Here is a 14,330-nt window from a genome sequence, read left to right as displayed (position 1 = left end):
GGCCCCTCCAGGGACACGCAGGGAGAAACCGCTTCCCCCAGCCTCGGGGTGGAGCCCCTGGTTACCCTCTGAGCCCCAGAGCCTTGTGTCCCCAGGGAGGCAGAGGGTGGAAAAGACTGATGGGTAGAGAGAGTGAGAGCATCAAGACCCCTCTACACTGCAGTACAAGAGGCTCCCTTTTGGGTGGGCGTGACAGGAGACATCCCAGCACGTGGATCCCAGCCTTTGGACTTGGTGACTGTGATCAGCTAAGAGTAAAACTGTTCTTGCTTTATTCTTCTGGGAAAGGGCTACACCTGCTGGGTTCCACACCAGGTGAAGACCGGGCAGGTATTCTATTCAAAAGGGTGTGGCTTTGCCACCCATTTGACAGGAGAGAAAACGGAGGCATGGAGTTACCAGGATGTGAGCAGCACAGCAGAGCAGTCCTGTTCAGGGCCTCACACTCCCTCCCCACAGCCCCCTTCCTGACCCTACATCCCCCGTTCCAGGCAGTTCCTAGCACCATAAGGTAAGTGGACAAGCCTCACTCTGGAAGGAGAGCACAGGGCCCTGTCCCTCCTGGGGGCCCGCTGAGAAGCACAGTGGAGTTCTCCAGGGACCACCATCACACCGAGGTCACGTTACCATAAAGAAAGGGCCCCTGCTCACACACATTTCCCAGTCACTAGCAGTGAGCACGTGGCAGCCTCCAGCAGCTCGGGTTCCTCCAGGCCACACCCTAGACCTGGCCACCCACCTTCTGGCTTCTCAGGGCACATGGAGCAGCCATTCCCCTGGGCTCTGGGCCCCAGGCACAAGAGACCCAGGCTTGCAGCTGTTTTGCAGAGAGTAAGGGCAAAATGGAAGCTGCAGTGATGAGGGAGAAGGTGCTGGGGAGAGGGAGAGAGACAGCTGGATGGGCAGGGCCGCTGTTGCTGGGACCTCAGCCCCAGGACGGGCATCCTTTCAGCAAAATCCTTGCTGGGCAGCTATGGTGGGCTAGACACTGTGAGGTGATGGCGTCTGGGCAAGACCTACAGGACAGGGGACGCGCAGCCCAGTGGGAAAGACAGGGAATCAGCTCAACCGTCCACCATGGGCCATGTCAGATCCAGTTATCCTACCATCCAGAAGCAGGGGGCCAGGAGGTTAAATGATGTGCTGCTGGCCATGGTGTGGGGGCAGAAGGGCCAGGGTTCAAAGCCATACCCCTTTGAACAGAACAGGTGTAGCCTATTTACCCGCCTCTCCCTCCATCCATCTGCACATTAATTAATTCATTCATTCATTCGTTCATTTGCTGAGCACCTGCTATGTGCTGGGCCCTGCTCTCAAGAAGTTTGGATTCTGGTGGGGAGGAAAGAAAAAACATCCAGGTTCATCAGACAAGCAAATAATACGATTACAAAAATTGTCAAGAGTCACCTGGAAGAGAAGGAGCTGGCTATGTGGGGCCTGCACACACACGTATGCATATGTTCACATGCATGTTCATCCATGTACACATGTGTGCATGCATGTCTGTGTGTGCTTTGAGCATGAGTGTACCTGTGTATCTGTGTGTGCACAGATGTGCATGTGCATGTGTCTATCTGAGTGTGTCTGTGTGCAGGCAGGTTTCATGGATGTTTCTGTGCCTGCATACATGTGTGTGAGTGTGTGTGCATGTGTGAATGTGAATGTAATTCCCAACAGAGGTATGAGCATAGCTCAGAGGTGGGTGGACTCAGTGGGATGTGCTTTAGGGAGGAAAAGAGGCCCAGTGTGCCAGGGGTCAGGGCGTGGGGCATTGAGGGGTTTCGGGAGGAAGGAGCACGTGGAGGCCAAGCTGTGAAAACCCTGTAGACCATGAGAGGAATTTGAGTTTTATTCAAAATGCAAAGGGAGCCAACAGAGGAATTTCCACATGGCTAGAAAAAAGCACACAGCCATGGGACTGTGGGGAGCACGGAGTGGAGGGGGTGTGAGTGGAGGCAGATGGCCAGGCCAGAGGCCAGCGCTGCACCTGCCCAGGTGAGAAAGGCTGGGAGATGAGAAGGAAACCCACACTGACCAAGATTAAAAACAATACGATACAAGGAATTAACAGCCGATGAGACAGTGTAAAAAAAAATAATAATAATGAACTTAAAAACACAGTCATAGAAATTCTCCAAAATGGAATACAAGGAGAAAAAAGACTTAAAAAAAAGACAAGGAAGAACAGAACAGCAGTGAGTTCTGGGACATCAAGTAGCCTAGCATAGGTAACTGGAGTCCCCAATGAACCCCAGTGAGCGTGACCCAGTATCCGCCTAGTAGGACGCCGAAATAAAAACGACTGACCGACTCAGTGCCAGCGAGGACATGGGGCCACTGGACCCCTCCCACACTACGGGTACCAGCTCTTTGGAAACCTCTTCTGCAGATTCTTCCAAAGCTAAATATCCATCTATGTGTGACTCAGCCATTCCACTCCTGGGTATTCTCCAAAGGGAGATTAAAGTGCACAGCCTCCCCAAATCTCGTACACAAAGGTTCCCAGCGGCTTTATTTGTAACAGCCCCAAGCTGGAAACCACCCAAATGCCCATCAGCAGGTGCTTGGGTAAGCAGAGGCCTGGGGTCACCGTTGGTTCAGCTGTTGGCCTCTCCTTGTGTCTCTCCAAGCGCCCTAGGGCAAGTGGCATCTTCAAGCTGAGCCTCGGTTTCCTTTCCTGTGAAGTGGGTCTAGTGAGTGGGCCTGATTTGAGGTGGTGGGCAGGATCAGCGTGGCATCACTGGGGAAGCTCGCAGCCGAGTGTGAAGGACCCAGCATGGAGGGGTGGAAGATGTCAGGCTCCAAGCAGCCCCCGACGCTGTCAGTGCTCAGGCTGACCCTTGGCTGCCTCAGCTCTGGGAACCCCATGCAGCACGAGGCGTTGGGGCAGGTAGTGGGGCCATAGGAGGCGGCAGGGCCTGGGCTGTAGCCCCGTTCCCTGAAGGGCTCCGTGTGCTCCATGCAGCGGGCAGGGTCAGGGGTCATGTTTAAACGCGGGGGAGCCCAGGGCAGTACCTCCAGGCCACATGCTGTCCAAGTGGCGTGGGCGGGCGGCCCCTTGGATGGTCTCGGGACAGCATAGCAAGGCCCTGGGCACTCACCTGACTAGTCACGTGGGGGCCGCCTGAGGGAACAGGCAGGCAGATCCAACCCATGGTGGGGGGCTGGGACTTAGGATGGTTTGAGGGGTGCACCGAAAGCCTGGGAAGGAGCCTGGGTGGGAGAGTGGATGCTCGGCACACATACTCGAGTGGACCAGAGGCGGTTGGCCAGGCCACAGCTATCCCGTGCCCAGCACCCTGGTAGCCAGTTCAGAGTGACTGTCCCAGCCCTAGCTGAGGGTCTGCAGCTAAAGCAGGGCACACCTGGTGTTTCTGGAAACCCCTCTCCCCATGCCACTTCGTGCCAGCTCCAGTGACCCCCGTGTCGGTCCTTAGGACTCTGGCCACCCACACGCTGAGCTCCCACAGGGCGGGTCCAATGCCCAGCACACAGGGGAAGCTCAGCCCATGTGCCGGCTGAACGGTGAGATGGGTGTGAATGAACAAATGAAGCATCTCTCTCCCCCTCCACTCCCCAGCTTCTCAACCACAGAATCTGTGCCTGGCTCAGGAAATGTACCCTCCGTGTGGGTTTTCTATTGCTGCATAACAAATGGTCACCAATTGAAAAGCTTAAAATGGCATTTATCTATTGTCTTAAAGTTTGGGCAGGTCAGGAGCCAGGACATGGCATAGCTGGGTCTTCTGTCTCATGGGGCTGCAGTCAAGGTGCCAGCCGGAGCTGGGGTCTCCTCTGAGGTTTGGGACCCTCTTCCAAGCTCTCTCGGTTGTGGAAGATTGCATTTCCTTGCCCCTGTTCCTCATGGGGCTGGATCTCCGAATCCTGCAGGAGAGTCTCTGACTTCAAGGCCATTTTGAAAGGGCTCACATGATTAGCTTGGGCCCACCCAGGATCATCTCCATTTTGATTAACTCAAGGTCAGCTGGTTAGGACCTTAATTACACCTGCAGAAGTCCGGCACCTTTGCCATATAAAGTAACCTCACCACGGGAGCACATCCACCCTCTTTGCAGCCCTGCCACACTCCAAGTTGGGGAGCACACAGGTGTGTAGACACCTGGGGGCAGGGATGCTGGAAAGCATCTGAGTCTCCTCCCAACCACGCTCTCCTTGGCTCTAAGACTGAGTCCTGGCCCCAGGTAGGTAATGAGTGAAGCTTTGCGGAATGAATACACGAGGGAATGAGTGAGTGAGTGAATGTGTGAGTCTGGCATCTTCCATCAAACTGTGACCTTCCCAGGGCCAGGGTCCACATTGGACTCACCTCTGAAATCGCCATGCCAACTAGTGCTCCTGATTACCTATGACGCTTTGAATGCTCACCTGAGTGAGTGGAGGAGGGAGTGGTGCCTCTGTCTCTCCTCAAGGTCAGGGTCTGTGCAGAGCAGCTCCAAGACCCATTCCTCTGGGAGCCAGGTGCAGGGCCGCAAGCTCTGTCCTCGGCACCATCTCCTCTGGCTCCTCCATGCAGCTGCCCCTCCAGTGCACAGCAGCAGCCCCCAGGGCAGCACTGGCCACACAGGGACCAGTGGAGGCAGGCTCCTGGCTGTGAGACCTTGGGCAAGGCCTTCTGTCCCGACCCTCCTGGTCTCCATCAGCAAGAGAGGGGTGGCAACACCTGGCTGGCGTGAGGATGGAGCATTCCCCGCATGGCCAGCTCTCAGGGCAATGAGTGGTGCCGTCCAGATGCCCACATCATTGCCTCCTTTCATCCCTCCAAGAGCATCACCAGGCAGGTGCTGTCATTATGCCCATTTTATAGCTTGGTAAACTGAGGCACAGAGAGGTTAAGTAATACATACAAAGCTGGGGATTGGGCCCAGACAGTCTGGCTCTGGCCATATTGGAAGGGCATTCCACCTCACCCCTGACTACTGGGTCCCTGAGTGGTGAGTTGAAGACCCTGCTCTCGACAGTGCGCTGTGTGACGTTAGCAAGCCAGCTGTCCTCTCTGTTTTGGCCACTGTGTTGGGTTTCCTGGGGCTGCTATAACCAAGTGCCACAGGCTACACGGCTTAAACCACAGAAGTGTATCGTCTCACAGCTCTGGAGGCCAGAAGTTCAAAATGAAGGTTGGGCAGGGGTGGTTCCCACTGGACCTCTGAGACGGGGATCTGCTCCAGGACCTCCTTGGCTTGGAGGTGGCCGCCTTCCTGTTCCCAGGGCGCCCTCCCTGTTTGTGTCTCTCTCTGTGTCCAAATTTCCCCTTTTTAGAAGGATGCCAATTAAATTGGATTTGGGCCCACCCTCATGGCCTCATTTTAACTTAATTACCTCTCTAGCGACCCTTTCTCCAAACAACGCCACATCCCGAGGTACTGAGGTATCCTGAGGTACCACATCCCGAGGTACACTCCAACATATGAATTTTGGGAGGACATGATTCAGCCAATAGCAACCACAGCAAACTGAGGTGAATTTCCATCCTTGCCCCAGGTAGCACTGTGAGGGACTGAGCTGCTAGGCACCTTAACTCTTTTATTTTTATTACCTGGGGCTCTGAAATCTCACACCCAAACCTTGGGCTGTGCGTCCGTCCCTGGGAGGTCCTGACCTCACTGGCCTCTGACCCAGGGCTTATCTGTCACTCCTCTTTCTTCTGGATTCCGGTTGCAGACATTGATCCCTTCCCTGGGGTTTATTTTGCTGGGTGTCAGGCAGGAAAAGGGTCAAATTCCAGCATGCGGGTCCGATGTTGCATACCAGGACAGCCGGCATGGGCCGCTTCCCCTGGCTGCAGGGAATTTGTCCAGACTGAAGAGGATGTGGCCCTGCCAGCGGCCCAGAGCTGCTGCTCCTCCAGGGGCAGCTGAACTCAGCACCCAGCCTCAGGAAACAGTGGATTTGAAAGCAGAAATCCTTTTCTCTGAAAAGGGAAAAGAAAGTTCCTTCTCAGCATCTCTGGCTTCTTTTCCCCTCTGCTGACCCCAAACTGAGGCACTCATTTTACCTTAGCAGGGGTAAGAAAAAAGGCACATTAAAAACATTTTGTTTACACTTATTACAAAAATAACGCATCGTCTTTTACCTCGACGCATCCCCAATCTCCCCTCAATCATTAGGGGCAATCCTGGGTTCGGGCTGATTCCAGACGTCCAGAACAAAAGGAAACACTCGACCTCACCCCTTCCCTCGCATATGGCTTACTATCTATCTATCTATTTATTTGAGTTATACAAGCAATATATGTTCAGTATGCACACCTTGGAAAGAAGAGATGGAAAAATATCACCTGCAACCTCTCAGCCACTAATAACCCTCACAAGGATTAGCATGTACCCTTCCATTCTTCTTCCGACACACGTGCGCATGGCTGTGTGTGCATTTACACGAGTGTAGTTATGCACTAATTCAATCCTGCAAACTTGGTGTTAGGGTTTACTGACAGCTGCCTTTCTTATTAGATATATTTTTTTAAATTCCAGTTAAAATTAACAAGGGCGGCAAGGTGCGGTGGCTCACCCCTATAATCCCAGCACTTCAGGAGGCTGAGGCGGGCGGATCACCTGAAGTCAAGAGTTCAAGACCAGCCTGGCCAACTTGGCGAAATCTCATCTCTACTAAAAATACAAAAATTAGTTGGGCATGGTAGCGCATGCCTGTAGTCCCAGCTACTCGGGAGGCTGAGGCAGGAGAATCGCTTGAACCCAGGAGGCGGAGGTTGCAGTGAGCCAAGATGGCACCACTGCAATCCAGCCTGGGAGATGGAGTGAGACTCTGTCTCAAAAAAAAAAAAAAAATTCATCAAAGGCAAGGAGTTGTTATACACCTTAACGCTAACAAAATGGGTTTTAAAAAGAGAAAAGTGGGTTCTGGGGAGGATGTGGCAAAGCTGGCACTCACACATGTATCAGCAGGTTCATGGGTGTGAAGCGCACATGTGGTCAGTACTGCCTTCCCACGCGCACCCACATGCACCCACGCGCACCCACACGCATCCACGCGCACCCACACACCCATGCACACTTGTGTTGAACCTTTGTCCCTTGCCTGTCCAATATCTCTCCCACTTCTTCGTCTCGTTTTTAAAGTTAATTTTATTTTTTTCTGGCAGTTTCAGGTTTACAGAAAAATTGAGAAGAAAGTGCAGAGAGTTTCCACATCCGCCCCCTACCCGCAGTTCCCCCTATTACTAACATCTCACTTTGGTGCCGGGTGTCAGGCACCAGGCGTCCTTCTGGCCACGCTGATCGGCTCCTTTGTCACAACTGAGGAGCCCCTGGGATTACTTTATTATGAGACTAAGGCTCCTAGTTTACATGAGGGCTCACACTTGGTGCAGTACGTTCCATGAAATTTGACAAATGTTATGGGGACATGTGCCCACCGCGCCAGTATCCTACAGAAGAGTTTCACTGCCCTAAGCATCCTGTGCTCCTCCTGTCCATCCCTCCCTCCCCGCTAACCCCTGGCAACCACTGACCTTTTTACCATCTCCATAGTTTTGCCTTTTCTAGAAAGTCACGTAGTTGGAATCATAGAGAAAGTAGCCTTTTCGGATTGGTTCTTCTATCTAGCAATATGCATTTAAGCTTCCTGTGAGTCTTCCCATGACTTGTGAGCTCATCCCTTTCTAACAGGAAAAAATATTCTTCCCTCTGATTGGCCCAGGGATGGCCACATGACCCAAGCTGGACCAATGAGAGTTCTACCTGGGATTTCGGCCAGAGTGGGTCTGAACATAGACTCTCTCTTCCCATCAGAATCACAAAAGTCCCTCGTGTTGGCCTGAAAGTGAAGCCAGCATAGAGACAACAGATGCACAGAGATGGTGTTCTCATGCCATCATTGTCACCTTCTCAGTCATGTGGTGCCTAAGGTTTACAGCTGGGTTCTCTTGTTACATAAGCCAGCATGTTCCCAGTTTTGCAGAAGGGTTAGGGCTTCTGTTACTTGCAACCAAAACCCCTAAGATAAAGACAAATGTTTTCACATGCACCTTTTTTTTTGTCAACAAATTCAAATGATGTTATTATTTTAAACATCATATGAATTTCATTATTATTTTATTAGGGTAAGATTTGCATGCAATAAAATTCACCCTTTTAAAGTGTACAGTTATGTGAGTTTGACAAACACAGCTGTGTTTGATCCCATTGCCACAACTGAGATACAGGACAGCCTCATCAGCACAAAAATCTTCTCACTCTGCTCCCCCTCCTCCAGCTCCTGAGAAACACAGAACCCGTTTCCTGCCCCTACAGTCTTGCCTTTTCCAGAACATCACATAAATGGAATCATACAGTGTGCAGACTTTGAGTCGGCTTCTTAGCACGATGCATTTTGGACAATCCATTTGGCTTGTTCTTTTTCATGGCTCAGTAGTATTCCACTGAATGGATGTACCACAGTTTGTTCATAGTTCCTCAGCTGAAAGACATTTGGGTTGTTTCTAGTCTGGGGTGATTAAGAATACAGACTCTACACACATCTGTGCACAGATCTTTGTGTGTACTTAAGTCAACTCTAAGGAGGTGTTAGGACCTTGAAGTCAGGACAGTTGGGCCCTCAAAGGATTCTCCTCAGCCTTGCCACATTGCTTTCAGAACTCAGACATATTCTAAGAATGAGAAAGAGGGCTGCTAGGAGAATTCCCCCTACAATCATCAGAAGAAAGGCTTCCAGAAGCAGCCACCCCACTCTTCTCTGTTGGCCTGAATGAAGCCCACCATCAGATGATGAGATTCAAGGGTCCAGTGGGGTGCAGTGTAATGTTTTGATAAACACATACAATAGGGAATGATTCAATCAAGCTATTAACATATCCATCTCCTCGCTCACATGTATCAAAGCATCACATAAATATACAATGACCATTTGTCAGTGCAAAATAATGTTAATATACAATTACTACTTGTCAATGCAAAATAATATTAACATACAATCACCATTTGTCAATGCAAAATAATATTAATATACAATTATCATTTGTCCTTGCAAAATAATATTAATAATAAATATGAATATTAATATTAACAATGCATAATGTTTACATAATTAATATTAGTCAGTTAATAATATTAATAATTAATACTCAATGCAAAATAATATTAATAATAAGAGCATCTGGTTGGAGTTGCCAGGATGGAGATAACAATGACAAAAATGATGATAATGATTATCTAATGATCCACTCAGCCCTGGCATGGGTCTGACACCCACACATTATTTTTTTCAGGTCTCATAATACTATTCCAAAGGTCCCCATCCCTAGTGTCACTGTGAAGATCCTGAAGCTTGCACATGCTCTAGGCAGAGTGAGAGGCACGCCTTCTGTTCACCTGAGACCCACAGTCTGCTTTAGATCCCAAGCAGGTGTTTACGGCAGTTCCCCCCGAAGAACCCCGCCCATTGCATCGCAGTTCTCATGGCTTGTTCCATTTGGTGCATCCGTAAGGAGACTCACCCCAGGGCTGGGCCAGGAATTTCACCCTCCCACCTGCTTCCGACTCACAGATGGGACCTGGCTGGGCCCTCACCGCTGTCTTACCCTGGCCAGGCAACTCAATTCAAAGGAAGCCACCTACGCTGTTCAACCTGGTTGGAAATGGAAAGGACTTTGGATGACATCCAGCCGACGACTGCCACACCACTGAGAGACCCAGGACACAGAGACACACGGCAGGCCACTGGCAGGGTCCTGCCAATGGGGTGGCTGACCAGAGCCAGGCCTGGCCAGTCCCAACCCTCCTGCCAGCAAGGACGCAGATCAAAGCAGTGCATGGGCTGTTTGATTTTCTTGTAGGGTCTTGCTGAGTGGATAGTTTCACCCTGGGCTGCTGAGATCTCGGCGACAGAAAGGGAGAATGTGTCCTCTGTCCTCTCACGCGCTGTGTCTGTGCTCCTTGCAAAGGCTGTGAACACATTCACATGGATTTAATTAATCGCCGCAGGTGCGCGTCCACCTCTGCCTTTCCCTCTCAGTGGGTTCCCATGTTTCCACATGGTGGGTTGAGTGTCTGCATGCTAACTGGCTTAGACATTTGGACGGTCTGCATTGTCAGCATCATTTATTCATTCAACAAACATCCACCAAGCATTTCCTGACCGCCAGATTCTCCTTTGGGTGCTGAGGGTGCAGCGGTGAACAAGTCACCATCCTCCGGAGCTGACATTCTGTAGTTCAGGGAGATGAACAATAAACCAAATAAACAGTAAGTAACCATGAGATGGACCATGTTGGGTGGGCATAAGTGCTCTGGAGAAAAACACACAGGCAAAGGAGTGCGGGGGCATTGGGCAGGTGCCTCTGTGGACACCAGGGCCAGCTCTGACCTTCCTGAGGGGGGCAGTCTGAGCAGGGGTGGAGGGGTGCCGGAGGGAAAACCTGGATGCCAGGGTTGGGGAAGTTGCTTCAAGAAAGCACAAAGCCCCCAACACGAGAGCTTGACTGGTGGGGAAATGCGGAAGTTTCGGTGGGCTGGGGCAGGGTGAGCGACGAGCATTGAAATAACAGGACGTGGACGACTAGGATCAGCAGGTCTGTCTCAGCAGGGGCCTCGTTACATGAGGTGGGGAGACTATTTCCTTGAGATCAGTGTTTAGGCCTAGAATCATTAGCTTTGGGGCTGCGTACATTTTCATGGCCCTGGCTCAGTAGTTGTTATTTCTGTACTGTTTTCCCTCTGTCCTGTTCCAGTTTATAGTTACCACCAACAGGATATGATAATCATGCTAACCAACCCTTCCTGAGCACATGCGTGCTTCACACGTGTGAACCTGCTGATGCCTGCGTGAGCGCTGGCTTCATCACATCCTCCCCAGCACCTGCTTTTCTCATTTTAAAATAATTTTGTTAACATGAAGGTGTAGAACACCTCTCTCTGGCCTTTGCTGATTTTAACTGGAATTTTAAAAATCCCCTAATAAGAAAGGCAGGCCAGGCGTGGTGGCTCATGCCTGTAATCCTAGAACTTTGGGAGGCTGACACAAGCAGATCGCCTGAGCTTAGGAGTTTGAGACCAGCCTGGACAACATAGTGAAACCCCGTCTCTACTAAAAATGCAAAAAATTAAGTGGGCGTGGTGGCGCACGCCTGAAGTCCCAGCTACTCCAGAAGCTGAGGCAGGAGAATTGCTTGAACCTGGGAGGCGGAGGTTGGGGTCAGCCGAGATCACGCCACTGCACTCCAGCCTGGGTGACAGAGCAAGACTCTGTAAAAAAAAAAAAAAAAAGAAAGAAAGAAAGGAAGAAAGAGAGAGAGAGAAAGAAAGAGAGAGAGAGAGAAAGAAAGAAGAAAGAGAGAGAGAAAGAAAGAAAGAAAGAAAAAGAAAGAAAGAAAGAAAAGAAAAGAAAGAAAAGAAAGGCAGCCATAAGTGAACCCTAACACCAAGCTTGCAGAATTAAATGAGCAAATCGTGTCGCCTCTGCCTGCCTTTCTACCATCATTGCATACGAAGCTTGTTACTTATGTCTTCATCTCACAGTGTCCCCAAATCTGGGGCTGTGTGAGCTGATTTGGGGTGGGACACAGATGGCTGGGTTTTAGCCCTATTGTGAAGGGTGACTTTTAATGTGTAATCTATTTATGGCAAGTGACGTTGATCCACCACATATGGCAGTGCTATCAAGTAGCCAGTAAAAATACATTTATTTAAGAAAATAAGCAGAGTGGAAGCATCGTGTCAGTGATGGGGCAGGTGGTATTCAGCAGCCTCAAGGTGCTGGCGGCAGCTGATGTCTTAAAGACTGCACTGTCTCATTTAATCATCCCAAGCACGGATACTGGAGGGAGTCTTCTTTTTTGAGACAGAGTCTCACTATGTCACCCAGGCTGGAGTGCACTGCCACAATCTCGGCTCACCGCAACCTCTGCCTCCTGGGTTCAAGTGATTCTCCTGCCTCAGCCTCCTGAGTAGCTGGGATTACAGGTGCGTCCCACCATGTCTGGCTGATTTTTGTATTTTTAGTAGAGACGGGGTTTCACCATGTTGGCCAGGCTGGTCTCGAACTCCTGACCTCAAGTGATATGCCTGCCTCAGCCTCCCAAAGTGCTGGGATTACAGGCATGAGCCACGGTTCCCGGCCTGGAGGAAGTCTTATTAGCCTCATTTCATGGAGGAGAAACTGGGGCTCCAGGGCATGAAGGCTGCCTGTGGCCACACAGCCTGGGTGGCCCATCAGCCTCCTGTGCTTTTACCCTTGACAAGCACGCCACCTGCATCACAGAACAGCTGCATTTCTAATGTCAGGCTTCTGCTTACATGCAGTTGGTCTTCTCCTGTGAATGGGGAAACTGAGGCCTTGGAGGTCAGCCAGCAGGTCAGGACACAGTTCAGCCCGGAACCGGGGCTCTGGCCCCATCCAGGGGCTCCCCCAGCAGCCAACTCTGCCAGCCTTTGATGCCTCGCTGAGACAGAGGGTCTGGACAGTGGCCACTCACCCACTGGGCCTACATCCCCACAGGCCTGGGCTCTGGACGCTGGAGGCCCGAGGCTGCACCCCAGGTTGGGGCTGGCCTGCCTGCCACGGGGCCAGGGCTGGGTGCTTTCTGCTGAGTCACTAACAAAGCTCAGGCCTGACCACAGGACATTTTTGAGATTCCAGGGCTGGCTCCATAAAGGCCGGCATCGGCCCTGCGGCAGGTCCGGCTTCACCCAGCCCAGAATCACAGTCTCACAGAGTCTAGAGGGCCCGTGGGGACGGGAGTCCTGGGAACCGAGGTTGGGAGACAATGGGTGGCCCCTCGGTGTGGTGTCCTCTGCTCACCCCTTAGCAGGGCCCTGACGGAACTGGGTACAGGCAGAGATTCATCTTCATGGCAGGACTTCAGGCAAGAGAGGCCCCGGGGTTGAAGACAAGGGGCTCAGAGCTTGCTTTTTATACACTTTCAAATTTTCTCAGAGTAGAACAATTTAAAAAAATATAAAATATGGTTAAAAAATTATCCTACTTAAGACTCCCAGACCCCTAGTTTTCCTCCCTAAAGGCAACTGACATTACCAGTTTCCTGGGTATCCATGCAGGGATATTTTATGCATAAACAACCAAATCTCTATACATGTCCATAGAGAGAGGCAGACGTATCTGCATGTGCATAAACACTCGTGTGTGTGTCCTTTTATCCCAAAGGAAACACTTCTTTTTCCCTTGACAAAGGACATCCTCTGCATCTAGCTTCTAGAAAATTTGGGGACCAAGGGAGGGAGGCTGCAGAGGAACATCGTTTGGTCAAATGTGAAATGTGATCAGGAAGCCGGTGCTCAGCAAATTTATCTGAAGCTCTTGGGGACCCCACAAAGATGAGCGGGGCCCCTTCCCAATTTTCGGACCGTCTTGGCAGAGGCTCCCTGTCACCGAGGACCTGAGTTTGTCACAGCCGGATGGTGTGGGAGCTGGCACTGCCGGGGTTCCCGCTGCCTGGGACACGTACGGCTGCCCGGTGATCCTGAGCGCCGACCCCTGAGCACGTCAGTGTCCGTGACTGTGGAGCGGAGGTACGTGCAGAACCAGCTCTGTCTTCCCAGACACTGTCGCTTTGGTCTAAAGTGATGTAATGTTGCCACGAAAATTCTGATCCCTCCCATCAGGCAAAAATACTTCGATGGGACTGTGTTCTTTCAGCAGAGAGGGTGTGCATTTGAAGTATAGATTTGTTAAACATAGATGCTTAGAACATGACTCTGCTTGGCGTTCTATTTAATTGACCAGAAACCCGAAAAATGTCCTGGTCCTCTTCTTAAGTCTGGGGGTAGCTGCTGCCCCACTATGCACCATCGCTTATCTGTTCTTTTCTGCCCCCTGCAGCAGGGAAGGGGCTCTGCAAGGGTCTGAATCTGGTGTGTCCAGTGTGATCCCTGCACCCATGCCCGGAGCTGTGCCTGGGACCCTACCCCAAGCAAAGTAATAATCTGAATGATATCCTCAAAGGAGCCTGGCTTGGGCTAACAAGGAAGAACTTTCAACGTGGAGAGCTGTCCTGGCACCATTTCTTCCTGCTGTATTAGTTGAAGACCTACTGTGTTCAGGGCCGTGAGCCAGGGCACAACCACCCCTTGGGAGCACACTCTGCCTCAACCCTGGAGTGGCTCCGAAATTAGTCTTCAGTCCACAAGACTGAGGGTGGCCAATCCTTCTCAGTGAGCCATGAGGGTGATTCCTCCTTGGGCTTCAGGGGCAGGATGCCCTCAGAAAGATGCCCTCCACTGCCCCCACACACTTCAGGCTCCCCGTGACCCTCTGTGGGGAAGGTGTTGTTGCAAGAGGCCCATGGGTGTGTGGGGGTAGTGGGGCTTGTTGGCTGAGCAAGAGCTCAGGCAATACTGCCC

Source organism: Pan paniscus, chromosome 9 (assembly GCF_029289425.2).
Source record: "Pan paniscus chromosome 9, NHGRI_mPanPan1-v2.0_pri, whole genome shotgun sequence".
Lineage (NCBI taxonomy): Eukaryota > Metazoa > Chordata > Mammalia > Primates > Hominidae > Pan > Pan paniscus.
The sequence above is the reverse complement of the archived record's forward strand: the minus strand, read 5'-3'. Positions refer to the sequence as shown.